General features: G+C 40.1%; 1 pseudogene; it reads right to left on the bottom strand.

Annotated features, from left to right (window-relative positions):
• Positions 1–7305: 7305 nt before the first annotated feature.
• On the bottom strand, positions 7306–12562 carry LOC128514974 (tripartite motif-containing protein 16-like; annotated as a pseudogene).
• Between the last annotated feature and the right edge of the window lie 14343 nt (positions 12563–26905).

The following is a 26905-nucleotide window of genomic DNA, read 5'->3' as shown; positions in this document are numbered from 1 at the left end:
GAGGTCCAGCGGGCAGAGGGGGTCTGGATCACTGGCAGCTCAGGAGCGACATGTATAGCTCGACAGAGAGATAGGTAGAGGAAAAAGGAGAGAGGGAGAGAGAGAGAGAGGAGAGAGCAGAAAAGGAGAGAGCAAAGAGATGGAGAAATAACAGTTAGGTATGGTCACAGTCGAACAATGTAAAAAGTGAATGTATATTTAGTGCAGAGTGCAAGCAGAGACTCCGGCAGGACTACAGTAACTATGACAGCATAACTAAAAAGGAAGAGCCAGAAGGAAACACAAACATGAGGGCTTCCAGAGATGTAAGGCAACCAATCACCTCACCGTCAACAAACCTGAGTGATCAATGAGAGTGGGGAAGACAGCATCCAAACATACCAGTTCACCTAATACTCTACGTCCATGAGTCCCCCAGATCTGCTCCTTTACCTAAGGCTAATCTATTTATAAAAAAGCTTGGCTAAATAAATAGGTTTTTAGCCTGGACTTAAAAACTGAGACTGTGTCTGAGTCCCGAACACTATTTGGAAGACTATTCCATAACTTTGGGGCTTTGTAAGAAAAAGCTCTGCCCCCTGCTGTAGTTTTAATAAAACGCGGTACTGACAAGCAGCCTGCATCCTTTGATCGAAGTAGGCGTGGCGGATTGTAAGACACTAGCAGTTCACTCAGATACTGCGGCGCGAGACCATTTAATGCTTTATACGTCAAGAGTAGTATTTTAAAATCGATGCGAAATTTCACAGGAAGCCAATGCAATGGAGATAAGATAGGGGTTATGTGCTCATATCTTCTGGTTCGAGTAAGGACTCTCGCTGCTGCATTCTGGACTACAGTAATTGAAGCTTGTTTAAGCACCTAGTTGAACAACCAGACAGTAAGGCGTTACAATAATCCAACCTAGACGTGATAAAAGCATGAACTAGTTTTTATGCATCGTTTAGTGACAATATATTTCTTATCTTGGCAATATTTCGGAGGTGAAAGAATGCTATCCTGGTAATATTATCTACATGTGCTTCAAATGAAAGGCTTGAATCTATAATCACACCGAGGTCTTTTACTGTTGCACTTGATGGAACAGAAAGGCCATTTAAAATCACATTGTGATCAGAAAGCTTACTTCTAGCTGCTTGTGGTCCTATAACTAGAACTTCTGTCTTATCAGGATTAAGCAGAAGGAAATTAATTAGCATCCAATCTCTTATGTCCTGCACACATTGCTCAACTTTAGTAAGCTGTTTTTTCTCATCTGGTTTTGCTGAAACATATACTTGTGTGTCATTAGCATAACAATGAAAACTAATACCATGTTTACGAATTATGTTGCCTAGAGGAAGCATGTAAAGGGAAAAAAGCAGTGGGCCTAAAACAGAACCCTGTGGAACACCAAACTCAACTTGAGAACATGAGGAATGGTCACCATCTAAATCTACAAACTGATAACGATCAGTCAAATAGGATCTGAGCCATAAGAGGGCCGTTCCCTTAATTCCTACTACATTTTCTAATCTGTAAAGGAGAATATTATGATCAATAGTGTCAAAAGCTGTACTGAGGTCGAGTAACACAAGTATAGTGACACAACCCTGATCAGAGGCCACTAGGAGATCATTTACTACTTTAACGAGTGCTGTCTCTGTGCTGTGATGGGGCCTAAATCCTGACTGTATGTATGTATGTATGTATGTATGACACTACTAATCGATCTCTTTCCATTAATTAGCCAGAATCCTGCACTGCGTACAGCCCCTACAGTACAGAGGCGGCCCTGATGCTTTACTTGCTCATGGAAGTGACGAATTAGTAAGGTAGAGATAACATGACGTCCAGGTAAGACAATGGATTTATCTCATCACTGACCACAGGTGCATGTGTTAGACGACCACCAATTTTGATTAGTCCGTCCATTGTTTACCAAGAACAGGATTCAACTTTAGTAGAGGACTGTTCTGAGTGATTTTAACATTTCTCATGAGAGCACTATACTCTTCAGGAAAGACCGACTTCTGAACAGAAAGAAGGATGAACTTTTTGGCTTCAACCAACTCACTTAGCTCAGTAAGGTTTAAGGCACTTATGCCAGCCCATATATTTGCATGTCTGCCCTTTCGAATTACAGTGAAATGACCTGGCAACATGGATCAAGCACGTCACTGCTCTCAACAGGGACTTCCATGTGGAAAAGCGTTCACAGCGTTCCAGGGAAAGTGATTTCCCGATTATACCTGAGGCAGCAGTGTTCACTTGAGGTAAAGGACGAACCTCTGAATCCGTCTCTGGATCCACTAGCTCAAACGTTTCTAGCAAGGCTGCATTGCTTTCTGAGGTTACATAAAAAAAAGTTTGGTCCTGTCAGCCACTTGGTCGAAAGGCCGAAAACAGACCTTGAAGCACAGTCAGCTGGATTATTCTCAGTAGGGACATAGTACCATTGCTCAGCCTTCGAAGATTGCCTGATTCTTTAAACCCGATTGTGTACATATACATAGAACCTCCTACTTTCATTGTGTATGTAACCTAATACGACCTTGCTATTACAGAAAAACTTAACAGAGTTTGGCTCAAAGTCAATCTCATCCAGGATTAGATCCGATATCTCAACAGCTAGCACAGCTGCACAAAGTTCTAACCTAGGGATGGTAGGTTCGCCTGGAGGTGTCAATTTAGCTTTACCTAAGACAAACCCAACATTGATTTGTCCATCCTCATGATTAGACTTGAGGTATGCTACTGCTCCAATGGCCTTGAAAGAGGCGTCCGAAAATATGCAAAGCTCTGTATGTTTGGCCTTTGAGAGCGATTTCAAGCTATATGTCCTCTGAACATGAACCTTTTCTAGGTCTTGTAATGAATTTCTCCACATTTCCCACTCCCTGCATTTCTCCTCGGGGAGAGAAGACATCCCTATCTTGACAACTCTCTTAACAGGAATCTCTCATGAATAGTGACAGGTGCTGCGAAACCCAAAGGATCATACAAGCTGTTGACTGAATTCCATGACGAGTAAGAGATTTGCTGTTATCTGGAGAGTGGAAAGTAAAAGTGTCTGTCGATATTTTCCAGTTCAAGCCGAGACTACGTTGAGTAGGCACGATTTCATCTTTAAAATCCAGATCTTTGACGCCTTTTGCACATTCTTCGGACGGAAAGGCTGCCAAAACTGATGGACTGTTTGACATTATTTTGTGAAGCCTTAAATCCGATTCCGCCAAGGACGCTTGTGTCCTCTGAAGTAAGTCAATAGCTTTGAAGGTGGTGGGAAATGACTTCAGACAATCGTCCATGTAAAAATCCCTCTTCACAAAGTTATAAGTATCAGTTCCATACATAACCTCTCCCTCTTTGGCAGCCCGACAAAGACCATAAATCGCAACTGCTGGCGAGGGGCTTTTTCCGAACTCATGGACTTTCATCCTACATTTGATTACATCTTTGTTGGGATCATTGTCATGGAACCACAGGAACCTCAAATAATTTCTGTTGTCCTCCTTCACTGTGAAACAGTGGAACATTTGCTGTATATCGGCAGTCACAGCAACAGGCTCCTTTCTAAATCGAATCAGCATTCCTAACAGGCTGTTATTCAAGTCTGGTCCTGTCAAAAGGACTCTATTCAGGGAGAGACCCTGATACTGGGAGCTGTAATCGAACACCACTCTAATTTGATTGGGCTTTTTTGGATGATAAACACCAAAGAATGGTAAATACCACCGTTCCTGGTCATCACTTAGGGGAGCAGCATACTCAGCATGATCATTTTCAAACAGCTTTTGCATAAAATCTATGAACTGCTCTTTCATTTCTGGTCTTTTCAACAAAGTGCGACGAAGAGAGCAGAGTCGAGTAAGAGCATGCTCTTTGTTTTTGGGTAGAAAAGGCCTAGGGTGCCTGAAGGGAAGAGGACCTACCCAACTATTGTCACTGTCTCTGGAAAACATGCTGTCCATGATCTCCAGGAAAAGATGATCCTCAACAGATAGAGCAGCCTTGTTATCATCTTTTATGCGCTTGAACACAGAACAGCCAAGGTGATTTTCTTTGCTTGTACACACACCCCTATAGAGATGAGGGATACCTTGTTCTTCATGTCTGAGACTCAAGTTGTCCTTCAAGTTGATGTGACTTTGGCATGGAGGAAAATATGACGTTCTACCATTGTCCAACACATGTGTCTTGTAGTTCAACACACTTGGTTTGTGAGAATTACCTAAGCATACATCTCCAACTATAGCCCAGCCTAAATCTGTCTTGATTGCAAACGGTGCATTATGAGGCCCATTTATTTGGCGTCTCACCTTATGGACTCTCAGAGCATTACAACCCAGCAACATGAGGATCTGTGCATTATCATCCATTTCTGGAATTTCGGAGGCTATCCTTTTAAGATGAGGATGATTTTAAACGACCTGCGGGGTAGGTATTTTTGCCCTGTTATTGGGAATGTCATTGCATTCAATTAGAGTAGGTAGTGTCAAGCTTATATCTCCACTAACTAGATCTATCTGAAATCCATCGGCTCTCCTTCCAGAAGCTTCAATAGTTCCAGCACAAGTTCTCAGGAGGTAAGGAAAGGCTCGACTCTTTATGCTGAATAGTCTAAAAACTCTGAACTTACCAATGACCTATTGCTCTGGTCATCCAGCATAACGTACACCTTAACACAGACTTCCTCCCCGCCGTGCTCTAAAGAGGTGATTGAGGGTTTGGGTATCCATGGAGCTGGTCCTGGGTGAAGAGCAGAGGTATGGACTTCACTGTCACATTCTATACGCTTCACTGCAGCTTTGCAATTGCATGCTATGTGAGAAAATGATGCACAACATCGAAAGCAGATACCATGTTCCTTTCGATGCCTTTCGATCTTCCAGTGGCTTCACCCGAAACCCACGACACTTTCTTAATGGATGCGGTTTATTATGTATTGGGCAGTTATTTGGATTTTCTTCTGTGGTGCATGATTCCTTACTAGGATGGGCCTTTTGGGAAACAACTTTATGAACGGAAATGGGCATCCTCTGAGTTTGCTTACTCAGGAAGTTCTCACTTTAAGTATGACCAGCAATAGTAAAGCTTGGATCGATTCTGGCTTTCGCCTCATAGCAGTCAAAGCTGACAATGTACCAGAAAGGAGGGAAGGAGGCATTATACTGTTCCTTGTATTTCATGCCATGAGAGAGCCATTTCTCGTGGAGAAAGTGTGGTAGCTTCTCCACAATGGGATTTATTCCTCTGGCAGTATCCAAATATGCTAGCCCAGGCAAATAACCATCTTGCTTAGCTGCCTGTTGTTCTGTTAGGAGATCACCTAATTCTCTTAACTTAATGAAGTCCTTACTAGGGACCCTGGGAAAGTTGTCAAGCCTTTGCAAGAGCGCATTTTCAATTATCTCAGGTGCACCATAACAACCTCTCAGAGGTGGAAAGTAACTAATTACATTTACTCGCGTTACTGTGATTGAGTAGTTTTTTTTTGTGTATTTCTACTTTTTTAAAAGTAGTTTTTAAAATCTGTTATTTTACTTTTACTTAAGAACGTTTTGTTTAAAGTATTGTAATTCACTACATTTTTAATCATTTTCGCTACTGAGTAAAAAATAAATGAAAATGCTAAAATAATAAAAATATTATGCTTTGTTTAAATGCTTCGTTGCGCTCGCGTGTGTTTATCATGTCCTGGTCGCGCGCCGCTGCAGACTCCACTCCAGGTTTTCTGACTGTCCCCACATCGGCATTTACCTGACCTTCCACGCGGTCGCTTCCGCCCTGAAAGTGATGTCATCGACTAGCGCGACCATATATAAATCGAAGAGAGACGCGGGAAAGAGGAAAGAGATTGTGATTTTGGCGTTTGATATTTGGTTGTGTATTCAGGTTTTGACTTTTTGCCTCCCATTGACTTTGATTATTGCTTTGTCCTTTTGGTTTGGTTGGTCTTTGTATATATTTGTAGACAATTTCACTGGCTTAACAAGGCTTGTATTTACAAGCTCACGACCTGCTAAATATTTGGCCATCATACCTAAGGCTTCTGGCTGGTGGGATGGCATTGAGTGCTGCTGTACTTAGACAGGTTCTTTTTGAAAAAGGTATGAAGGTATGAGGATCGTAAGCTTCCTGCTGGACTCCAGATCTGAATGATGGATTGATTGGCTGAGATGAGAGTTTAGTGAAGGCATCCTGGACATGATGCATGAGATTGGTAGCAGTATCATTAGAGTCTAAGGCATCTGGGTACAGTATGTCACTGCAATTTGGATTCTGCATGTCTGGTTCTTTTGGCACTGTCCCATTTTGTGATTCGACATAGTCTTGTATGCGCTTCACTTTACTGCGGGAAAACACTGAGAAACTAGCATTGAAAATATTATCCTCAATTGCTGCTACAGCTGCTTCTAGCACCTCTGCCTGGGCCAGAGCAGCCGCTTGTTCCCTTTCGTGTTGACGCACCTCCAGATTTGCCTCTATTTTGGCTTTGTCCAATCTATGGGCCATTTCTAATTTAATTTTGTCCAGTTTAATTGCATTCTCTTTCTTACAAATGAAATACGAGTTCGTGCTGCTTCTGCTTGAACCTGTGCGGTGGCTGCTGCCATACTAGCTGACATCCTTGATAATCGCGATGAACGTGTTGAACGAGAAAGTTTTGAACCTGCCTCAGAAGCTCTGTCAACTGTGCTTATGGCTTCTTCTGTGGATTCCTCTGTAGAGGCTGCTGGCTTCTCATCTGAGTTCATAGTACTAATATGACTGTGTTCTTCTGCCATGTAACTTGATTTGCTTGTAGTATTTACATCTTTTTACTGTACTGTTCTCCTTGCATCTACGCATGAAATTTAACAGCCAGCCAAACTCCATCCAAGTACAGACGAGTCAGGATTGAATTAAGAGTAAAACTAAAAGAAATAGCAAATAAACAATCAGTAGGCAAAGAAAATAGCAAGAAATACTGATATAGTAGGCTAGGCTAATATCTAATGGCAATCCACATATTACATAAAATTAAAGTTTCGAATGAATGTGATATTACAAATATATGCAAATATATATAATTAGATATTATATAATGAAAAATTAACTTACAGATGATGCATTTATAAACACAAAACAAAGGATGGCATCCAAACATTGGACTGAAACCAACCGCACTAGGGGGCAGCAAAATCACATCAACACAACAACAATTCTGGAGCAGAACTGTGTGTGTGTGCGCGCATGCGTGCGTGTGTGGTTAGTTTTAAACATCTACTTTCAATAATGTACATATAAAGTTATTCTAAAGTGACGTCTGATGTGCCGAATCTCACCACGGCTCTTCACACAGATACAACTTTATAATAATACATTTAATACATTTAATAATACATCTGTTTATTTTTATTAAACTATATTTAGTGTTAATATTTACTCTTTAATTGTCGCTGTGTTAAATTACTGAGCTGTTTGTGCAGCTGGATTGTGTGTTAGTGAGACAGATGACTGAGCAACAATGTGACAATGTGCAGGAATTTTACACAAAACACTACACACTTTATTCTGGATCACACAATCTCACAGTAGAGCCATAACACCAGTCGAGCCCAAACCCAGCGTACAGAGGCTGAGTGAATGTGGTGTGGACTCTGTGGAGGAGCTTCATCGTGTCAGAGACGCTGTAGAAGGACAGAGTTCCTGCACTGTGATCCACATACACTCCTATTCTGGAGGATGATGGAGCTCTGAGATCAGTCTTAATGTTGTTGTGACAGAAAGAGAGAGAAGAAGACCACAGATTCCAGGACTGATTGTTGTATCCAAACTCACATTCATCACCCTGTCCTTTCCTGCTGATGTCTTTATATGAGACTGATATGGACACACTCTCATGGCTCCACTCCACCTCCCAGTAACAGCGTCCACACACACTCTCCTTACACAACACCTGACACCAGTAATCAAATTTCTCTAGATGATCAGAGTACTGCTGCTCTCTCTCAATGTATCTCACCGCTCTGTTCTTCTCAGACAGAATGAGGTTACGATGTGTCGTGTTGGGATCCAGAGTCAGATAACAGAAATCTAAAATAAAAGAGAAAAACAAACTGAATAATGTGAACATGTTGGGTTTAATTCACAGAATACTGTATATTCATGTAAAGAGTGAGTGAGAAAGAGAGAAAGATAAGGAGACCTACATTTTAGAAAATCTTTTCTCCTCTGTGGTTCTGGTGGTGAAAAGATCTGAACTACTGCGGAAAGGAAAATGGAAATGAAGACGAAAAGCATCATCAGGTTGTAAAAGATGGAAACAGTTTAAAGTGATAGTCAGTTTATTCATTTTAAATCAGTATTTTAGTTCAAACTGTCTGCAGGAAGGTCAGCAGGAGCATTGCTAAGAAATAAGACTTCACCGAGCGAGTAAAGACGTCCATCATTGTGTTTCTCCAGCAGGAACAGCTCCTCTTACCATGTAGAGGGATTTTGTTGAATTCCTCCTCACAGAATTCCTCGAGTCTCTTCTTCAGATCTGAGAGAGAATTCCTCACTCCATCAAATAAGAGATGTTGATGGACACTGATGCTGGATGTCTGAAAGTCTGGTCTGTCCATTGGAGGAGACTGACGTCCAGAAGCTAAAGCCTACAGAAAGCAGATTAAATGTAAAACACACTTGTGACATCAGAGGACATTCACTGTTCCATTAACAGAAGGTGTTTTAGAGAGTGTGTGAGGAACAGCTGTGTGTGTAGATCAGACAGTGAGTGTTACCTGGAGGAACTGGATGTGATCGTGTGTGTGTGAAAGCTGCTCCAGCTCAGTGTCTCTCCTCTGAAGATCAGCAATCTCCTGCTCCAGTTGCTCCAGGAGTCGTTCAGCTCGACTCAGTTCAGTCTTCTCCTGAGCTCTGATCAGCTCCGTCACCTCCGAGCGCTTTTTCTCCATGGAGCTGATCAGCTCAGTAAAGATCCTCTCACTGTCCTCCACTGCTGTCTGTGCACTCAGCTGTTACACACACACACACACACACACACACACACACAGGATTTAAAGCTCATCTATCATTCCCTCTCTTACTGCGACTCTAAATGACTCCATGTTGTCCATGTTGTGTGTGTTTCTAGGAGCAGCTCTGTCTCTGCTCACTGCTCACCTTTATAGTGTTCACAGCCTGTTTCAGCTCCTGCACCTTCTTCTGCTTCTCCTGGATTCTCTGCTGGGATTTCATCTGCTCCTCCTTTAACTCACTCTGAGGACAGAACAGTTACATTCAGCTTTTTATAAAGTACTTACATAGTAAGATAATTCATTACATACAAACTTTCATATTTCTCATAGCCATTAAAGTTTTGCGTGTGTGTGTGTGCGCTTTAGTGTTACAGTTTTCCTTAACTGGATCTAAAAAACACAAACCCTTATCCAGCATGATGACAAGAGTGGACTGGAGCACATTATATCTGCTTTGTTTATGTTTATGTTTATTCTCTCTCTCTCTCTATTTAAATTTGAAATTGATGTTTAAATCATATACAGTGGTGTGAAAAACTATTTGCCCCCTTCCTGATTTCTTATTCTTTTGCATGTTTGTCACACTTAAATGTTTCTGCTCATCAAAAACCGTTAACTATTAGTCAAAGATAACATAATTTAACACAAAATGCAGTTTTTAAATTATGGTTTTTATTATTTAGGGGGAAAAAAATCCAAACCTACATGGCCCTGTGTGAAAAAGTGATTGCCCCCCTTGTTAAAAAAGAACTTAACTGTGGTTTATCACACCTGAGTATAATTTCTGTAGTCACCCCCAGGCCTGATTACTGCCACACCTGTTTCAATCAAGAAATCACCTAAATAGGAGCTACCTGACACAGAGAAGTAGACCAAAAGCACCTCAAAAACTACCAAAATTACCCCAAGAGGGCAGAGACAACTCATCCGAGAGGCCACAAAAGACCCCAGGACAACATCTAAAGAACTGCATGCCTCACTTGCCTCAATTAAGGTCAGTGTTCATGACTCCACCATAAGAAAGAGACTGGGCAAAAACGGCCTGCATGGCAGATTTCCAAGGCAAAAATCACTTTTAAGCAAAACGAACATTAAGGCTCGTCTCAATTTTGCTAAAAAAACATCCCAATGATTGCCAAGACTTTTAGGAAAATACCTTGTGGACCGACGAGACAAAAGTTGAACTTTTTGGAAGGTGCGTGTCCCGTTACATCTGGTATAAAAGTAACACAGCATTTCAGAAAAAGAACATCATACCAACAGTAAAATATGGTGGTGGTAGTGTGATGGTCTGGGGTTGTTTTGCTGCTTCAGGACCTGGATGGCTTGCTGTGATAGATGGAACCATGAATTCTACTGTCTACCAAAAAATCCTGAAGGAGAATGTCCGGCCATCTGTTTGTCAACTCAAGCTGAAGCGATCTTGGGTGCTGCAGCAGGACAATGACCCAAAACACACCAGCAAATCCACCTCTGAATGGCTGAAGAAAAACAAAATAAAGACTGTGAGTGGCTTAGTCAAAGTCCTGACCTGAATCCTATTGAGATGTTGTGGCATGACCTTAAAAAGGCGGTTCATGCTAGAAAACCCTCAAATAAAGCTGAATTACAACAATTCTGCAAAGATGAGTGGGCCAAAATTCCTCCTGAGCGCTGTAAAAGACTCGTTGCAAGTTATCGCAAACGCTTGATTGCAGTTATTGCTGCTAAGGGTGGCCCAACCAGTTATTAGGTTTAGGGGGCAATTACTTTTTCACACAGGGCCATGTAGGTTTGGATTTTTTTTCTCCCAAAATAATAAAAACCATCATTTAAAAACTGCATTTTGTGTTTACTTGTGTTATCTTTGACTTATAGTTAAATGTGTTTGATGATCAGAAACATTTTGTGTAACAAATATGCAAAAGAATAAGAAATCAGGAAGGGGGCAAATAGTTTTTTACACCACTGTAATTCACTAGAGCACATGCAGTGATGGTGACCGTGACACATACGCCTATCAGAATGTAGAGGAATGTTTATATCATGTGACATATTCAAATGTGGAGTGACACGTTACGCTTGTGGTAAGTTCGGTCAAAATGTGGAACCATAAGAAGCTGACAGTCAGATTTAGATATCGGTGCCATGGGCAGCCACACAGAACAGCATGTTGGTGAAGCAGCACAATGCAGACGTGAAACAATAATAAATAAATTGTAATGGTGGTGACATTTGTGTGATCAGTTTACTGTTCCTTCAATGCAGGTTACATTTTTCATGCCACCGTATGGTTGGTGCCCTGATTCTAGTTTGTGTAAAATTAGTAAAAAAAATAAAATAATATAAAACCAGTCTACACACTCCTATGATGAAATGGTTTGTCCTGAGATGAGCCAGTTAAAAAAATGATAAGATAAGAAAATGTAAAATCCATGTCAGATGCCCAGTTGGTATACCTGTGTTTGATTGGCCCACAAACTCACCCAAGCTAAACCCCATAGAGAATCTATGGAATACTGTAAAAAAGAAGATGTGAGACACCAGATACCCAACACCGCTTTCAGAGCAACCTGGGCTTCCATACAGTTACAGTAACACCTCAGCAGTGCCACAGACTGATCACCTTCATGCCACGCCTCATTGCTGCAGGAATTCATGCAAAGGGAGCCCTGACCAGGTACTGAGTGCTGTACATGTTCATACTTTTCAGTACTCCAACATTTCTGTGTTCAAAATCTTTTCTTTTTTTTATTGATCTGAAGTGATATTCTAATTTACTAAGGTACAGAATTTTGGGTTTTTATCAGCTGTAAGCCATAATTATCAAAATGAAAAGGAACAAAAACTTGAAATATATCAGTCTGTGTGTAATCAATGTATATAATATGAGTTTTACTTTTAAAACTGAATTACTGAATTAAATCACCTTTATTTTAATAGATATAAACTATAATTAAGAACCTCATCCTGAAAATCTTTCTCATTCTCACCTGTTTCTCAGCTCTTTCTGCTGCGGCTGTGACGGTGTCGTGTCCTTTGTGATTATCCATCGTACACAAATAACAGATGCAGGTTTGATCAGTACGGCAGTAGATCTTCATCAGTTCGTTATGTTCAGAGCAGATCTTCTCTTGGAGTTTTGCTGAAGCTTCAATTAATGTGTGTTTTTTCAAAGCAGGAACTTCCAGGTGAGATTCCAAATGAGTTTCACAAAATGAAGCTAAACACATCAGACAGTACTTGATGGCTTTGTTTTCTCTTCCTGTGCAGGAATCACACTCCACATCTCCAGGTTCAGTGTAACAGTGAGCAGGAGAAGCAGCTTGGACTTCCCTCTACTTCTTTAGTTTCTCCACCACTTCAGCCAGCATGTTGTTTCTGCGTAGAACAGGCCGTGGAGTGAAAGTGTCTCTGCACTGAGGACAGCTGTAGACGTCCTTCTGATCCTCCTGATTCCAGTGACCATTAATACACACCTTACAGAAACTGTGACCACAGGGGAGAGTCACAGGATCCTTCAGGAGATCCAGACACACTGGACAGATGAACTGGTCCACTGAAAACTGATCTACTGAAATACTGGCCTCAGCCATTTTCCTGAAGTCACAGAGAGAAAGAGAGAGAGAGAGAAAGAGAGAGAGACCGTCTGAGTTTCGATATTTTTATATATTTATTTATTTACTCATGGGTGATTCCATCTCAAATCAACCAGTGGGTTCCACCACATGATCACAGATTTTGCTGATTTTTTCACCAATTGTTGGTATTGCCATGAAAATAAAAACCCCCATTTTTTTTGTCCCAACTCCCACTCGTTAAAAAATGGCAGCCATCTTAATTTTTGGCCTCAAAGTGCTTCAAGACATGCCACGCCCCTTTTTGAAATCCTCTTTTCCTTGATAACTCACTTGCTATATGCCATATGAAGATGAAACTGGGTATATTTATGTATTCTTTTATGTAGATTCAGATTCTGCAATCAGAATTTGGCTATCTGCTGCGGTTATGGAGATATTTTTGAAAAAAACATTTTTGGGGGGTACCCCTTTTCGACCCCCCAGAACCCAAGGTCTGCATGTATATATGTTACTCAAAAAAATAGGGGTTACTTCACATCACCCTATTTTAAAAATAAATAAAAACCAGGGGTGTGTTATGCCCCGTTTTATAGAAATCATCAAAAATTAATTGTCCAGGTTTTGCAAATGTTTTACGATTTGATACACATTTTATATACAGAGAATGTACATGGATCTACACAATAGGCCTTATCTACCAATAAATGTGTCATTTTATGGTGGTACATGTAAGATACATGTATCACTGTCAAACAGTATTCTGTAACTGAACCAACAAAATAATTTGTTTTATTGTTGAATTAAACTTAAATATATATTTTTCTAAATAGGCTTAGTTATTGTTTATTATTGTTGATGGATAGCAAATACTGTTGTGACTTTGAAGTGTAAGTGTACATAGTTGTTTTATTCTGTACTTATAGTATTGTTATTCAGCATACGAGGTATAAATTTTTATAGTGACCCAAGTCTTATGATATTGAAAAATAGAATAATCCGAATTGTCATAAAAGTAATGTAAAAGAGAAGTAAAAGAGATGATGTCCTAATTTAGTAGAGGACAGTTCATAGCAAAGAAGCTGTTCCACATACCACCGGTCATAGTCAGTAGAGAGGAATGAAACCTCATTATTCAGTAAGTAGGTCAGTAATGTTTTGGGGAACTTTTTCCCACTTATACAAACATGCTATTAACATAATCTGTACCATCAACTGTGACCTTGAAAGTGCTGAAAATTATTTTTTTTTAAAAAATATAAATCTTGGCAACGCCTGGAAGAGCTGAAACAGAAACCAAGTTAACAGCACTTGTATGAATTTTGGATTTGAAAAAGGAGTCTGAACTTAAGAAAGCAATCATGTACTGCAGTGGCGATTTCTTTAAGACTGCAAGGGAAGCTCAGCTTCCCCTATAATGTCACAAAATTAACGGTCAAATTATGTACTATTGTATTAACATTTTATTGACTAAAAATGCGTTAGAAAACGTTCATCTCAAAGACGAGTTTGTTCGGAATCAGTTAGATATACACTCAAAAAAATTAACTTGGCTACCTGTTACATGTACTAAAATGTAATATGTGTTTTGTACACAATAATTTCATGTTTCCAAGATGAAAATGATTAAATCATGTTGTATTTGCATGAAACTCAACATCTTAACATGTATTAGATTCAATCATGTTGAGATAAACCAAATAGATCTTGGCACTATGAAAACCGGAAATATCAAAGCAAACATCGCGAGAAGAGAACACAGCTTGTTGAGAAGACAAACGTTTGGCGGGCGTGTGGATAGGGTAAGCAGGAATTAATTCCCATCTTTCTAAATAGAAACGAAATACTGAACATAAATGTCACCTGCTGTTTAACGATGTTTAGTCACATTATTTTGGTTTATGCTTTTTTTTATTTCTTGTATTTTTAATCACGCTTAAAATACGGACGGTTATATGCGCGTGCTTAATCTGCGGTTCGGTTCTGGTTCCAGTCTGTTCTCATGAGTTGTGAAGCGAGAGGAACAAAGTATAAATATTGTTTATTTGCTAAATTAAGTATCATGAATTTTTATTGAATCTATCTCTGTATTTTTTCACAGGAGTTTGTGAGTGAAAGTGTCCTGTCTGCATCTGACTTCAGGAGTTTCCTGACCAACCGTCTCTAACGGTCATATTTAAAAGTCATAACGAACAGTTAAAGTACCAAACGTTTCTGTTGGTGTTTATCCCGTTTGTCTTATGCTTTCTTTAAATAATTCTGTTGACCAGGGCTCTTCATGGCTGGCCAGTGTCCAGCAAAGTCTTTAATTCACCAGCTTCTTAATCCACCCACTGTAGCTGGTAGTAACTTAAGGTAGCTGGCCTGTCTATATTTTAAAGATCTCTGCTGCCGATATTTTTACTAAAATTCGATATTACTCAAAAATAACGCGTTGAATGAACTTAATTAAATCATGAAAAGAATTTCCACGTGATTCAGCTGCTTTCTTTCAGCATTAAGCAATTCTGTTGTACCAACTAAATTTACTTGTTGGATCAACTTTATTTACAACTGAACAATTTGTTGTACCAAACCTATTCATTTATGTTGGATGAACCTTAAAATATGCTGGCTTAACAGTATTAAATTATGTTGGACGCAGCTGTAGTAAATAAGTTAAATGAACCTAATAAAATTAATTTGACTGAACGTAAGAACATGAAGTTGGGCCAACAAAATTGCTTAATGCTGAAACAAAGCCGTAGCAGTGTAGCAGGTCGGCTGACTTGATTTTCTTCTCATACATTCGCGTAAACGCTGCAATTATATATATATATATATATATATATATGCATATAATGCGCTACATAACTACAGACTGACGCCTCAGGCATTAGATCATTCTCTTAAGAAATAATGAGCCGCAGCTCCTTTAGAGCTCCACGTACTAGCGGATAAAGTCAAGTGAAACGTTGTAGTTAAACGAATTTATAATCACAGTACTAAAATTACAGTCCAAATTTAGAATTTAAATGAAATTAAATCTTATTTGGATCGAACTTAAGCAAAGTGAACGTTAACACAGTGAGCCTTTAAATTTTATCATGTGAAACACGATAAAAACTAACAGCATACATAGCCTTTATAAGACTCTACTTTTATTTAAGTACACTCACAATGACGACAAAACCTTATGATTTTGTTAAATAATGAAGGTAAACAGGGTGCGCTATTCTGGTTTCAGTGAACTTGAGCGCATCAGAAAAAGGACCCCGAATCTCTGTGTATACTCGCCTCATAGACATGAAAAATATATAGTTATAGAGAGCGAAATGCCTGCTTTTATATAAACTAATGGAAAAGAAATTTCAGATTATGTAAGTCGAATGAAAAGTGAATTACAGGTGCGTCCACTGCTGTGGAGATGATAAGATGACATGATTACCTTCATCACAGCCGAAACCAAAGGCATCACTAATTTATCAATAAATTATTAAAATGCTCAGACTCAGTCTCCTTGCTGTTTTTCCCTGACACATTAGTCCACTTCTGCCGGTCCACTCTGGAAAACTTTATGCGTGCGGTTAAAATTAAAGAGGAGGAAATTAAAGATCACGATGCTCAACATCTCATTTAAATAATAAATAATAATATACATATATATGTATATAATAATAATAATAATAATAATAATAATAATAATAATAAACAGACCTCATTTAAATGAACAAATATTGTAAATAACAATAAATAACAAAAGCCCATGTTTAGAAAAGCATTTTTATTTAGACTATAAAAATAATCCTGCATCTATTTTAGGTGTGCCAGCTGACACTGTTCTTATACGGCCCTTCGTCAGGGTAAATCGTTTAGTGACAAGCCTGTAAATTTCCATGTAAAACACATACATGTGTATAAATAAATTGTTTAAATGTATACTCAGCAAAAAAAGAAACGTCCCTTTTTCAGGACTGTGTATTTCAACAAAAATGTTGTAAAAATCCAAATAACTTTACAGATCTTCATTGTAAAGGGTTTAAACAATGTTTTCCATGCATGTTCAATTAACCATAATCAATTAATTAACATGCACATGTGGAATGGTCGTTAAGACCTTAACAGCTTACAGAAAGGAGGCATTTAAGGTCACAGTTCTAAAAACGCAGGACACTAAAGAGACTTATCTACCGACTGTGAAAAACACCCAAAGAAAGACGCCCAGGGTCCCTGCTCATCTGTGTGAACGTGCATTAGGCATGCTGCAGGGAGGCATGAGGACCGCTGATGTGGCTAAGGCGATAAATCGCCATGTCCGCACCGTGAGACGCCTAAGACAACGCTACAGGGAGACGGGAAGGACAGCTGATCATCCTCGCAGTGGAAGACCACGTGTAACAACACCTGCACAGGATCAGTACATCCGAATATCACACCTGCGTGACAGGTACAGGATGGCCACAACAACTGCCCGAGTCACACCAGGAACACACAATCCCTCCATCAGTGCTCAGACTGTCCGCAATAGGCAGTCCATGAGGAGGAGATGCACTGCAGTACTTCAAGCAGCTGGTGGCCACACCAGATACTGACTGGTACTTTTGATTTTGAGCCTCTCTTCATTCAGGGACACATTGGGAAACATTTTTAGTTTATGTCTTATGATGTTGACTCTTTTAGTGTTCATACAAATATTTACACATTAAGTTTACTGAAAGTAAAAACAGTTGAAAGTCAGAGGACGTTTTTTTTTTGCTGAGTATATGTATCATGAGCTATTGATCAGTGATTTATGTAAATAACTTTGTTCAGATAAGTAAATGCTCATTGCTGCACTGTTTGGAGGAGGGACGTGTTGATGATGTTTGGTCTGCTTTCTGTGTGTGTGTGTGTGTGTGTGTGTGTGTGTGTGTGTGTGTGTGTGTGTGTGTGTGCGGTGTCATCTGAAAGTTGAGAAGTGTCAATAGGTCTTACATATTCATGAAAAGCTGAGGATTATTCAGTAAAACAGAGGCTCTACTGAAAGTTGCCACATTACCCGAAATAAAAGGTTTTTCAGAGAAAGCCTCACCCTCGAGAGGTTGTGCACGTGTAACCCCCTTAAGTATGGAGGCAGATCGGTCTCATAAATAATTCGCGTAAAACGCAATTCACGTGCACGAAAAAAAAAATTATTCACAAAAAAACACATTCACGTGCATAAAAAATATACATATTCATAATATACAATTCACATACTGTAGGTACAACTGTGTAAAAAATTTTGAATGTTTAAAATTTACGAGTGCATCATGGGCTGTGCACGTGAAAATCGATTTACTTGTGTGAATATTCGCTGGATTTGTGTGTGTATTTTTGAGACTTTCCCGGCTCCAGCCTACCAGCAAAGTCTCAAAAAAATGTCACTTGTACTCATTAGCCAAACAAATGCGACCTCACCATTCAACAAATTACAGCCCTGCAGGAGGGCTCGAGTAGCTCAGCTTTGCACACCTTTTGCGCAGTCTGAGTTAATTACAACGGAAATCAAGTTTTACCGACTCAAACCAAGAACAGGATGCACGTCTGTGTGATTCTGATGTACAGTTCAGTGTTTACTAACCTGGTCCTGGAGGTTCCCTGCTCTGCACATATACAGTATGGATGAAGGAGTTTCATCAATGCAAAGTAAGATAAGCATAAATTAATGTTAGCTCTCTTAGCATTTTGGTTAAGACGTAAGCTAAACCTAGCAAGCTTGTAGTAACTGCAGGATGTAGGATTGTTCCAAACATGCCATGCAAATTTTTTTTAACCATTTGCCCTTTTAGGGATTAACTAGGGTTTAGGCTGGGTCAGCTCCTGATGATGAGCACCTTCATGATGGTGACAACCAGAGCGTCAAAACCGTTTTTCATTAAAACCTGTGGGTGACATCATCGAGTGTTTTTCCAGTTCTTATACAGTCTATGGCTGGGAACTGCTGGTATAGTTTGTGTATACAGTTTTTACATCACAAAGATCAACTACAATTAACTCAGTGTTAGAGTTGAATATTCATATGGTAAATGCATTTCATTACATTACCAGCTCACAAACACTTATGTAAATAAAATAAGACTGACTGGTTACAACACTGCTGTTAGTTTTTAATGTAGAAAGAATGATTAGCATGGATTAAGCATGTGTTTAAATCATGTTTGTTTAAATCAAGTGAAGCTGAGCTTTAGTTTTCATTAGTTCGTTCCTTCAGCACCATCCATTGTCCAGCCTCTCTGTCAGATTTTTCTGGTCTGTCTTTGTATTATACCACAATTCCTAATTGTGTGTAAAATCACATTTTAGTAAATTTAACATTACTAGATTAATTTTAAGTATTTGATAAGCCTTTTTGGAGATGAATGGTTGGGATCTCTTACTTCCATGGCATGACTCTAAAAATGCTGCTGGTCCTTCCTAACCCTAGACTGTAGAGCTTGTAACAGGTAGGAGACAGTAATGAGTATTCCACAGATTCAGGATGTTTACAATGATCAGAGATTGATGTAAAAAGGGTGATTTTGCCAGTATCTCTAAGTTTTTACACAATGAGGCCCCCATTCCACTGAACTGAATTAGCTAACGACCTCTTCTGATGTCCCGAAGTCCTTGCGGTCTCTATCGGTTCGGTTAATTTTTCAAGTTAAGCGACCTCCGGTCGAGCCATTAACAATGGAAACAAATTAGTAAGGACATGAAAATGACTCTACAGCACATTTTGACATGAGCAGTATGAGAAATAAAAGCGGGTTATGGACATAACATTTTAATATCCAGCCATTAAGGGATTTAACAATCATCTACTGAGACCTAAATAAATGATAATGAAACCAGTAACAACAGTACCGTCATAAAGAGAAATTAATATGACGCTACTGATTATAAAGAACTATTGCGAAGGTGTTAACGATATGATAAATGACCTTATTTTTGGTGACACACTAATGAATACTGTGGAGTCATTAAGCATTATTAACTATTGTTCCTCTGTTTTGTAATTCCAGTACGGTGGCTCAGAAGGGTAAATCATCTTTCCCGTATATGTGTATGTTTTTTCCCTTATAAATGTCCTTTTTCACTTATAAATGTGTTTTTTCCCTTGAAAATGTGTTTTTCCCCTTATAAATGTGTGCTTTTTCCCTTATAAATGTGTTTTTTTTCCTTGTAAATGTCACACTCATTGTTTACATGTGTATTTTAATTATTTGCCAATTTATCATACTCTTATTCTTGAACATTCCATTCACAGTACATATATATATATATATATATATATAAGTTGCTACTATAGTAAATAGTTGGTGGTAAAGTTTGACCTTGGGGGGCTTACACTCCTTCTGGAAGGTGTAGATGATCATCTTCTGGACAACTTGTTAGGTCAGCAGTCTTCCCCAATATTTCCCCAATAATTAAATAGTCTAATATTTTGACATAATAGATTTTTGATTTTCATAGAGGTGTAAGCAGTAATCATTTAAATGAAAACAAAAAGTTTTACTTTTTGAATAACAAAAATATTTTTTTGGAAATGCACTATAAGTAAATGTATGCAGAGGTGTTTGTTTTACAGTTAAAGGAGTCCTTCGCTGTAAAATGTTTAAGAACTTCTGTTTTAACTGCTGAACATATGGGATTAATGTATTCATAAATATTATGGAATATGTTGTTCGAACTGAAACAAGGATGTCACTAATATCTCCAAGGCAGCTTGCTTTAGTTAGCAGAAAAAAACATTAATGATGCTAAAATCACATACTGTATATAAGCCTGTACCCTCACACAGAGTGGAGTAACATCTGATTCTATTCAGTGTCATTTACAGCAATGCTTTACATGCACTTTAACTGTTTTGCTAAATAATAAGTAAACTAGAAATAAATACTCAACTATACGTAAATTACATTAAAGACTTTATTTACAAATTAATAAAATACATGTATGTATTGGTGGTGAAAAAAGGCAGAGCATCAAGGGTCCGACCTCTCCACGACAATCTACAACAGGGGAGAAATAAAGACATGTTATTATAAGTGTCTAGTAAAAAGACTTCATGGTGTTACTATGCAGCTCCATGGCATCTCTGTAATATACATTCACATATGGGTTTATAAGCAAGTTAATATCACTTCATGATGTTTGACATCATATGACATCAGTTTGACACACGCAGGCAGGCACGCACACAAAATTTTTAAAAAGCTTTTAGTAATGCTGTGTATTAAAACCAATTATTTAGTTTTGCTATTAAGGATTGCTAAAAAAATTTGGCCCCATCTCCACCATTCATTAACACACACATCATGTCCATGAAGAGAAATGTGTCCCTGTCCCCTAATTAAGATGTGCTCAGTGGTGTTTTTGAAAAGAGAGGTAAATACTTCAGAGCACTCACCTTCTGCTCAGGATGTAAAGCTGGTGTAGAAATCAGCTGATACACAGGCAGTTGATGATTTACACACAGTTCACTGTGAGAAGAAAAACACAATCATGCATATTATAAGGAGTATAAACATATATTTAATGACTTTATAATAGAATAGATAGAACCTGAACAGAAGCCTCTGACTGTTACATACATTGTGTAAGCTCATATATAACTACTCAGAAGATCTCTAGCTATGATAAAACCACTACATTATACAGCAGTGTACATTATATGTCACTCAGGAGTGTAAGGGTCCTCCACTAGAGGTCACTGTTTTTATTTTGTAGTTTTTGTTGGCCGACTCAGTTTCCCAGCAGGCACCTCGGTCAGGTGATGCAGTGCACACCTGAACCGAGGTAGCCATCAATCTATAAATAACTGTTTAGACTGGGAAACTGGGTCGAGCATTTTTGGTAATACCACTGTCAGTTATGTGGGCATTTTGGTTTGTTTTGTTATCTGTTTAATTTGTACTTTGATTTTAGTTGTGTTGACTTGGGCTCTCTTATTGGCAATGTCTCTGTGTATGTTTTGTGTGTCTGTGTTTGTGGAGCTGATTCAGTCCTGTCCTCCTGTGTTCTTGTGGTTAGCTAGAGCAGGTAAGCAGTTAGGTGTGTGTGTGGCTAGGAGCATGATTAGCTAAATTCTATGTTGAGTTATAGTACAGTTACAGTACTAGCATGCTTCTAGCCATAGCCCCTCTGTGTCTCTAGCTGTCCTGTGTTTCCTACCTCCCTAGATCCCAGTGAGCCTAGCCTTTGAGTGTCCCCTAGCCTGGCCTTTGAGTGTCCCCTAGCCTGGCCTTTGAGTGTCCCCTAGCCTGGCCTTTGAGTGTCCCCTAGCCTGGCCTTTGAGTGTCCCCTGGCCTGGCCTTTGAGTGTCCCCTGGCCTAGCCTTTGCGTGTCGCCTGGCCTAGCCTTTGCGTGTCGCCTGGCCTAGCCTTTGCGTGTCGCCTGGCCTAGCCTTTGCGTGTCGCCTGGCCTAGCCACTGGGTATCCCTTGTCCTGTGTTTCCTCTCCCCCTATTGTCCCAGTGCGCCTAGTTTTAGAGTGCTGTCCCTCCTGGCTGGGGAGTAACGACTAGCTTGTGAGTGCCGCCTCGCTTAGTCTTGGAGGGCTGCCTCGCCTAGCCACTGGGTATCCCTTGTCTGTGTTTCTGTGACCCATTCCCTAGTGTGTGTTAAGCTATTAGGTAAGTGTAGCTTAGTGCATGTTGGGGCTAAAGACATGCTTAGCTAGGTGTATGTGTAGCTAACTGCCATGGTTAAGCACTGCTTAGCCATGTTTAGCTAAAAGCCATGCCTAGCTGATTGCCATGTCTTTAGCCCTCGTCCAGTCCCTCTCTTGTCTCTAGTCTTTACGTGTCTCCCGTTCTTCTCTAGTGTCTCCCGTTCTTCTCTAGTGTCTCCCGTTCTTCTCTAGTGTCTCCCGTTCTTCTCTAGTGTCCAGTTTCAGCTCCACGCCTCGTTTGTGTCCAGTTATGTGTTTGTCCCCCTGCCTGTGTCTCGCCACAGGACGTGTTTCGTGTAACCCCCTGCCTGTGTCTCGCCACAGGACGTGTTTTGTGTCTCCTCCTGCCTGTGTCTCGCCACAGGACGTGTTTTGTGTCTCCCCCTGCCTGTGTCTCGCCACAGGACGTGTTTTGTGTAACCCCCTGCCTGTGTCTCGCCACAGGGCGTGTGTTTGTTCCCCTGTCTGTGTCTTGCCAGAGAGCCCCTGTTAGCACAAAGTTAAGTATGGTTTGAGTTTGTTTGTTCCTTTGTTTGTATCTTTATTTATACTTTGTGTTTACTCATTATTAAAAAGACTCTTTTTTGGTTACACCACCCCTCTGCCTCTATGCCTGCTCCTTCCGCCCACGGCGTTCAACACCTGCCACAACACCCCGTTCATGACAGAATGCTCGACCCACCAAGGCATAGCAGAGGGGGCTGGGACTTTAAAGCGGCAGCCTCACGGGGAGGCCACAGCTGCAGCACCCTTCGCGCCTCACGGGGAGGCCACCGCTGCAGCACGCTTCGCGCCTCACGGGGAGGCCACCGCTGCAGCACGCTTCGCGCCTCACGTGGAGGCCACCGCTGCAGCAGCCGCCGAGCGCCTCGAGGAGGTCCCAGCAACACCAGCAGGCCTCATGTGGAGGTCCCCACCTTCGTCCAGTAGCCCTTATTCAAGGCTCGCCGCCTTCGGAGCGACACCCCAGCACAGCGTCCAGCACCCGGCTTCGATGTCGGGCACCCACCGCTGCACGGCGGAGGAAAAGCCAGTACTGCATCGGCCGCCCGGATTGGGGGACAACACAGCACTGTCTTCAGGGGCTCTACTTCTCAGAGCAATACAGTGCTGCCCCCTCCGCCCGGCCTACAACAGCGATCCGGTGCTGCCTCCGCCACACAGTTGACTACGGGAGCTAGCCAGTCGAGGTCGGGTGAAGGGACACCAGGGAAGTGCCTTGGGACCACCAATAGCGCTCCGGAGGAGCGGTTTAAGGGGGGGGGGGGGTACTGTAAGGGTCCTCCACTAGAGGTCACTGTTTTTATTTTGTAGTTTTTGTTGGCCGACTCAGTTTCCCAGCAGGCACCTCGGTCAGGTGATGCAGTGCACACCTGAACCGAGGTAGCCATCAATCTATAAATAGCTGTTTAGACTGGGAAACTGGGTCGAGCATTTTTGGTAATACCACTGTCAGTTATGTGGGCATTTTGGTTTGTTTTGTTATCTGTTTAATTTGTACTTTGATTTTAGTTGTGTTGACTTGGGCTCTCTTATTGGCAATGTCTCTGTGTATGTTTTGTGTGTCTGTGTTTGTGGAGCTGATTCAGTCCTGTCCTCCTGTGTTCTTGTGGTTAGCTAGAGCAGGTAAGCAGTTAGGTGTGTGTGTGGCTAGGAGCATGATTAGCTAAATTCTATGTTGAGTTATAGTACAGTTACAGTACTAGCATGCTTCTAGCCATAGCCCCTCTGTGTCTCTAGCTGTCCTGTGTTTCCTACCTCCCTAGTTGCCCAGTGAGCCTAGCCTTTGAGTGTCCCCTGGCCTGGCCTTTGAGTGTCCCCTGGCCTGGCCTTTGAGTGTCGCCTGGCCTGGCCTTTGAGTGTCGCCTGGCCTGGCCTTTGAGTGTCGCCTGGCCTGGCCTTTGAGTGTCGCCTGGCCTGGCCTTTGAGTGTTAAAGACATGCTTAGCTAGGTGTATGTGTAGCTAACTGCCATGGTTAAGCACTGCTTAGCCATGTTTAGCTAAAAGCCATGCCTAGCTGATTGCCATGTCTTTAGCCCTCGTCCCGTCCCTCTCTTGTCTCTAGTCTTTACGTGTCTCCCGTTCTTCTCTAGTGTCTCCCGTTCTTCTCTAGTGTCCAGTTTCAGCTCCACGCCTCGTTTGTGTCCAGTTATGTGTTTGTCCCCCTGCCTGTGTCTTGTCACAGGACGTGTTTCGTGTAACCCCCTGCCTGTGTCTCGCCACAGGACGTGTTTTGTGTCTCCCCCTGCCTGTGTCTCGCCACAGGACGTGTTTTGTGTCTCCCCCTGCCTGTGTCTCGCCACAGGACGTGTTTTGTGTCTCCTCCTGCCTGTGTCTCGCCACAGGACGTGTTTTGTGTAACCCCCTGCCTGTGTCTCGCCACAGGGCGTGTGTTTGTTCCCCTGTCTGTGTCTTGCCAGAGAGCCCCTGTTAGCACAAAGTTAAGTATGGTTTGAGTTTGTTTGTTCCTTTGTTTGTATCTTTATTTATACTTTGTGTTTACTCATTATTAAAAAGACTCTTTTTTTGGTTACACCACCCCTCTGCCTCTATGCCTGCTCCTTCCGCCCACGGCGTTCAACACCTGCCACAACACCCCGTTCATGACAAGGAGATCCAATAAACTACATACAACAATTCATTAACCATCTGTAACATTTAACCCATAACAGGAGCAGCTCAGGGATAATTACCAATAGTTAGGTAACAGTTAATAGTCTGCTATCTAAGCTCTTTTAGTAACCTAGCGCTTAGCATAATTATATTAACTTGCTTATAGATCCATATTTGGACAGGCATTTTACAGAAACAATGGAGCTAACTGTTTACATCACGTATATGTGTCCAAATACACAATTATATTTATATATATATAATTTAGTGAAAATGATAACGATATCACGCTATAATTCACTGTATACTCCATGATGTTGAGTCCTGGAGCTGATATCCGGAAAGGTTCTGTGTTCAGTTGCGTATTGACCCCACTCCCATAGTCCTTTGCGCATTAGCTTTAGCTTTTAGCTTACAAAATATGGGAGAAAGAGAGTTATCACACGGAAAAAAAAAAAGTAGTTGCGCACAAAAGAGAAAAAGCACACATTTACAAGGGGAAAAAAAAAAAACATATACGGGAAAGATGATTTGCCCTTCTGGGCCACCGTATTCCAGTGATCAAAGTAACATTATTTTAAAGCTGTTTGTTAACGAATAAAAAATATATAAATAGGTCTATGAACTACTAACCCTAGCTCACACTGTTCCACCAGAGGGCGCTTGATAACCTCTATTGTCTGTTCTTATAAAACACGCAGAAAGCATTCAGTAATTGTGAACTCTTCAAGTTTACATTTTGTCATGACCTGGAGAGAATTTGGTCATAGTAATTTATCAATTTATTTATTTAGTTTTATTTTTAATGAAACTCACATTAAATTGTTTTAATTCCATACAGCAGTGTTAAAGAAAACTTCATGTGGAAAGACATGAGGAAAAGACAAATATCATATTCAAAGCACTAAAGTTATTTCTTACAGACTAAGTAGTAGAACTATACAGTGAAAATTATTTTATATTTCTCACAGATAGAACTTTATAATACTACAGTTAAAGAGATCATGTTTGATATTTAATATGACTGGTGTTAAATTGATCTGTGTTGTTGCAGCTGGATTGTGTGTTAGTGAGACAGATGGCTGAGAAATGTGCAGGAATTTTACACAAAACACTACACACTTTATTCTGAATTACACAGTCACAAAGTAGAGTCATACAAGTAGACTCTTTATACATGTATTCAATAAAATCATTTCACTTTGTTAACACTTTCTAAGAACTGCGCAGTATGAAGCATTAGTTAAGCATGAGTAAATACTTAGTTCATCATTTAGAAATCATTCCTTCAACATTAGTTTACATTAGCAAGCACTTCATAAAAGCTGTTATAAATGCTTTAGTACTGATTACAAAGCATATCTATAATGTCTTTAAGAATTGCATTCATGATGCTTTATTATTGATCAATTAATATATTTTTAAGAAGCATTAAATTAAATATAAACCTGTTATTGAGAGGTTGTAAGTGGTTCATAAGATTGTTTAGAAAGTTTAAGTAAAAGATTAATAAACTATTTAAATATACACCTAATTGTTTAGACATACTGATACTCTGTTAACAAGTACTTTATAAACACAGATCACTGCTTATAAATCATGATTTATTCAAGTTTAAAAAAAAAAATCATTTAGTATTTGCTAGTTAATATTTTTGTCAGCTAATCTAAAGTGAGGACTACTGATGTTTTGTAAAGCATTTAACAAAGGAGATTTAAAGGCTCATTTATATTCTCAGCAGAAAAAAAAAGGCAACAGCACAGATTGATACAGAACATAGAAATATTTATTACGTATGATAAGTGATATGTGAGTGATCACTAACAAACGTAGACCCTTGACAGATGCAAATGATCTATTACACTTATGTGTATGATTAAAACTTATGGAGCATTTTAAGTTATTTTCATGGTTACCAGAAAAAATGCAAGTCCGCCGTCGGAAGCGCCAATTCCATGATGCTGGTGCTTTGTCATCTTACTGATGTTGGTCCCCTGCATACCAGCACCAAAAGAAAACATACTGTATGCTGGTGTAATTGATGGTCAAGCTTATGCTGTTTTTTTCTGTTTTAAATGATTTCAATTGTTTATTTT

This window comes from Clarias gariepinus, chromosome 2 (assembly GCF_024256425.1).
Source record: "Clarias gariepinus isolate MV-2021 ecotype Netherlands chromosome 2, CGAR_prim_01v2, whole genome shotgun sequence".
NCBI classification, from domain to species: domain Eukaryota; kingdom Metazoa; phylum Chordata; class Actinopteri; order Siluriformes; family Clariidae; genus Clarias; species Clarias gariepinus.
Note: the sequence above shows the minus strand (reverse complement) of the source record. Positions and strands in the feature narration are given on the sequence as shown.